This window comes from Notothenia coriiceps, unplaced genomic scaffold (assembly GCF_000735185.1).
Source record: "Notothenia coriiceps isolate Sejong01 unplaced genomic scaffold, NC01 NC01_scaffold00006800, whole genome shotgun sequence".
Lineage (NCBI taxonomy): Eukaryota > Metazoa > Chordata > Actinopteri > Perciformes > Nototheniidae > Notothenia > Notothenia coriiceps.
The window spans coordinates 63,314-68,618 of NW_011339501.1; the positions used below are offsets into that span (position 1 = coordinate 63,314).

The 5,305-nt window shown below is 41.9% G+C and overlaps 1 protein-coding gene across 1 annotated transcript in view; it reads right to left on the bottom strand.

Moving 5' to 3' along the window:
- Positions 1 to 4,440, bottom strand: part of LOC104943789 (E3 ubiquitin-protein ligase Rnf220-like) — a 17,023-nt gene extending 12,583 nt beyond the window's left edge. Inside the window, exon 1 of the mRNA XM_010769254.1 lies at positions 4,097 to 4,440. The gene's annotated coding sequence lies outside the window, so the exon portion shown is untranslated. The remainder of the gene's footprint in view (positions 1 to 4,096) is intronic.
- Between the last annotated feature and the right edge of the window lie 865 nt (positions 4,441 to 5,305).

The window sequence follows — 5,305 nt, forward strand, 5'->3', positions numbered from 1 at the left end:
GGGGGGGGGAGTTGCTTCTGCTTTTAATAAAGAATGAGGAATTAGTGCATATTGATAGGACTTAATAGACCGAGGGGGGTCATCAAACTCGCGACTGAGCGATCCATGGTTAATTTACTATCGGTGTCATGTTATGGGAGGGGGGAGAAGAGGGGGGTGGGGGTATAAGGCGCGCGACGTGACGCCTTAATATATTTTTCAAAAATGTTGAAAAGGCCCCAAATACATAATAGGAAATATACAGGAGGGGGAACAGGTGGAAACGGGAGAGGTTTTTTTTCATAGGAAGGTGACGTTAAATAAAACTTGCAACAGAAATCCTCTTCAACATTAAAACAAAACTTGTTTTAATTCTCTAATAAAACATCCTGATCTGATGAATAGGATTTTGAAGCTCCTCGCTAGCCACTTAATGATTATCTACGTGGCGATAAAAGCGAGAGTTAACTGGTTTCCTGATAATTAAGCAGGTGGGAGGATTTTCGTGAGTGTGTCTCCCGGACGTGGAGCTTCTTCGGAGCCAAATTAAAATAAACTTCTCTCCCTGCGGCCATCGATCCAGCAGAAGAGGTGTGAAATGGACATTAATTTTAGTTCACTTCTCGCTGCGCAAAGGAGGGGAGCATGGAGAGATCAATGGCGGGCAATAACAGCTGACTGCTGAGAGGGGGGGAGAGAGAGAGAAGGGGGTGGAATTGGTGGAGGGGGGTGAATCGAAAACGCTGACAAATAAATCATCTTTTGCTACTTTAACTCCAACCACGACACTTTTCCCCCCCTCTTTACGCCTATACAGACTACTCCTTTGGGAAGGTTAGAGAAAGAGATGAGGCCTAAATGACGAAGTGAGGAAAACACAGACATGGGGAGAATTAATCAAATATAGAGGGTTGAATTGGTTGAGAAAACAAATGTGCATTATGCCTCGTTTGGTAGGCTATACTTGAATGTGTCAAACCATTACAAACATAATATTATAATTGAAAATGGGCATCCTTATTGTGATTTATATCTGTGTAATCCCAAGGCTCCAAATACATAATTAATAATACCGAACAGACTGTAACGCGAACGGAAAGCTCATATTTAAACATTCATAAAATCAAAAATCAGACTTCTACAACCTATCAAAGAAAAATATCAAGCTGTTCTAATCGCGTTTAAATGTGGAGATGAAACAAGCGGCGGCCTGTAAATCACTAACATAAAATAGATAAACTGAAAAAGTGTTACATCACTCTAGATTACAGTAAAACCTTAAAACATGCTTAAATAAATCGAAATATAATCATGCGTATGAGGAAAGAATCAGGCTTGAATTTGTTTTAATTAATAATAAACAGCGTCCTATTTAAATGCTCGTTTAAATACATTTTAAGCAATGGGCCAAAAATCTATCCTTCAAATCCGATTTGTTATCATTAACATATCATTAAATACATAGCAACTAAATATCAATTTATAAAACCGTGTGCAAACATTACAAATATATATGAAATAAAGCTATACTCTGCATTACATTAATCATCTAAATTATTGATCCAATAAATGCATAGTGATGTGTGTCATATATAGAGGAATGGGCTGTGTATCATCGCCTTTAATGGAGAAATGCATGTTTCATTTACGGATAATGAGGCTACAGGTGCTCGCCTTACTTCATCATCAGGTGTTAATAAGAAATGTGCAAAACATAAACTTCCCGGAAACCAATCGCCATGTATTTACTGTATTTGATTAAATTAAAATGTGGACATTTTGTTCCTGTAATTTATCCATTCCCGTCTAATTTCCCACTTTTAAAGATAATTATGGCTCGCTAATGTGGGTTTGTAAGAAAGGAAAGGGCTCGGCTGGTCCTTAGAAGTGAAGGGTTGGTTGATCTGACCAATCAATATAATCAATTGGAAATCATTAATCGCAAGGAGGTTCACTGAATCTGGGATTTGGAGTTTGGGATTTTTCAGGAACTATAATTCAATCTTCACAGTGTGAGTTCAATGACCCGCCTCTAAAAGTGTGTTTTTACGCGCTATTTATTGCTGGCAATGAGAGGACTTTTCAACTTGAAAATTACTACTAATAGGTCCGCTGCGTTTTTCCCACACTTGACATTTTATTATTCCCTGGTCTGGGTGTTTTGTGTGGCAGTGCGCGTTGATCCGGGCGAGACTGCTCACTTGTTTGCAGTGAGGTCGTTCCAAAACCAAACCAAAAATAAATATAAAAAAAACGACATGCATGCGAGAAAGACATGTTGAACACACAAGTAGAGAACTAAAACAGGTAACATAAATAGTGGGAAAATGTGTCTATGAAAGATCAGAAGTTATCAGTCAAACTGACAAAAGAAATAAAAAGAAAGTCGATTTCATCCACGATTTTCATTGTATACAGTAGCCTACACCCGTAACACCGAAGAAGAACTTCCTTAACAACAAAAAAAGATACAAAAACCAAAACGAATGTCATGCCATGACTATTTGAAAATAAAAAGAGGAAATATATACCTACAAATGAAAGAAAAAAACTCTTATTATAAAGGCGTGAGAATTTCATTGTTTTTATAATTATTCTGTTAAAATAAATAATCCAGTCTTCACGGTAGAATGCCGAAAAGGTAAATGAAAAGTGGATGTTGTATCCGGTGGATCGACGCAGCAGCAGCGGGACTTGGCGCTCCGGGAAGCCGATTTTGGCTCACTGTGCTCGGCCATGAAGCTGGAAGGCCCCCGGGACTTCCGCTGGCTGGGCGCTGCTTATTTAGGGGGAGCATGTAAATTATAGTGGCTCCCTAGTTAACAGGTGTTTCCCAACTGTGTGCAGACTTTTGTGTGTGTGTGTGTGTGCGTGCACGCGCATGCTACGCAGCGAGTCGTCTTTTTTTTTAAATTGAAGCCGTCTGTTTATCTTTGAGACAAACTGAGAATAATTTGTTTTTGCATTTAAGGACTTGATTTCTCACGCTTATGGGCGGAGGTTTTTCTGTACAAAAACGTTTGTATTCTTTTCCCTTCTACTTTCCATTTTTGTTCTTTTTCACAATGCTTTAGTAGGCCTAATTGCATTTTTTAATTTTAATTAGCCTACTACAGTCACAGTTGGATGAAGAAAAGTAGACCCGGGAATAAAACACACATTCGTTTATGAAAATGATATCAGCATGGTTGGGGTCCATTGTAACTGATTCATTTAAATCAGGCTCATCAGAAGCTTTATAGACCCCAGATATCAGGGCCATAATGCGGTTTAAGCCTCATGTCCTCACCCTTATGGGCACTTTATTGCTGCAAAGCAATAGTAACTTTCACTGAAAACCAGCGATGGAATTATACAGGCAGCTATAACCACTATAGCCTTCATGTAAACAACTACAACTAAAACTCAACTGTTAAATAAAAACAATCAGTGCAGGCCTGCCGACTAACGTTCATTTGTCAGGAGCAGCATATTGAGAATGATTTGGTAGCTCTGCGACAGTAATACATATTATTTTCCCTGAGGCTTTGATTCAATTTGTAATTATTGTGCGTTAATGTTTGAGAATAATTTGCGGATCTAATCATTAATTCTGAAATATATAACTCTCCTTCATCATAAGTCATATCAAGATGAATATGAAGAGTTGTAGTTTAAATATCGGTTGCAGAGTGTGGCCGTGCAGGACCTGTAATGTAATATCGCTTGTTAATCTGTGTTAATGGTAATGACACACGCACTACTGAACAATTCAAGTGCGTGTCAAGAAACCACTTTCTTGTTTGGGAACGTCTAATAAACACGCACACGCGTGCATACCACTCCAGAGACATAGACTTATGTAAACGTACACGCACAGAGGCATGAAAGTCCGAGTCCAAACGCAGACAGACCGTTCCGTGACTTTTTCTAATTATGTATATGTAAACGCGTGGAAACGCCACCGCGAGCAGCGACCAAAGCGTAAAATCCCGGAGAAAGTTTATTGAGAGGACTCGAAATCTGCTTCCAAACCAGAAAGAAGCCGCGGGACGCAAGCAAGGTGTGGAAACACAAACCGTAAGAGCTTCAAACCAAACCAAACAACAACAACAAAAAGCCAGTCAGTGTTACTCACCTCGCCGTGGCAGAATCCGCTTCTTTACCAGACGACTCCTCCGTTTCCGGCTTCTTCTTTTTTTATCCTCACAACAAACCGAAAACTTTTTTCTGCGGGGTGGGAATATCAGTAGCAGTGGCCCTTCTGGCTCTTGCGCAGCAACACCGGAGATAACGGGAGGCGCTTTGTGGAAGCAAAAGTAGTTAACACCTCCCTGTTAGGTTACCAAAGCGCAGCCAGAGAGGAGGACAGAGAGAGAGCGAGGGAGGGAGTGAGAGAGAGAGGCTGACTTTCCACAAACACAGTGTAAAGTGGGTATCAATAGCGCGATCGCGCGTGCAGCCCCTCCGCTGGAACACCGAGAGGGACGATCAGTGAGGAGAGGGGAGTGAAGCCGGGGAGGGAGGCAGGACCGCAGAGATGGTGGCAGGCAGTGGTGGCGGTGGTGTGAGGGGAGCAGGAGGAGGAGGGGGGAGTGGGGGTCTCACAGTGCTCAACGGCGACGTGTGTGAGGCTGGGAGCCGGGCTGCGCGAGGCTGAGCTGGGAGTGTGGGGGTGGAGGGGGAGGGAGGGGTGTCCAGGGTCCAGAGCGTCTCGAGGTTCAGTGCTGCCGCGCAGCGCTCGGGTCGCTCACTGACGAAAGACAAGCACACGGGAACACACAATATCGCTAAATTTATTATCTAACAATACACTTTTTAGTTTTCTATTACAAAATCTTAATCTAGCTTTAAAACTGACCACACAGAGGGACACAACCTTCAGACACCACTCTGTTTCCTGTCCTGCGTGAGATCAAGGGACCGGACAGTGTTCATGGGTGTAAGATAATGTCAGCTGTGACAATATTTCTGCTATTACAGTCAAAAATACATAACATGTGTCTTTATTCTTGTAGTTCCAACGAAAAAGAGACATAACGAGGAGAATTGATCAGAGGATACATTTCATTTTTAGTGTTATTATTTTTTGTATCCATGTGCATGTGTGGACACCCCACCCTCCTGCCTCTCCCCTGTTTCTGCTGGTTCGTTCCCCTGGGTGATTTCCACTGCGCTTTGTGCGCAAAGTGAATGAATTATCCCCCTACTCTCTCTCTCACACTCTCGCTCTCCCTCCCTCTCTTTCTCTTTCACCCGTTAGAGAGACTGCTTGCCATAAAGCCAATGAAGTCCACCTCTTAAGAAAAAGATGTGGACTAGACACTCTTATAAAGTGCGCACTAGA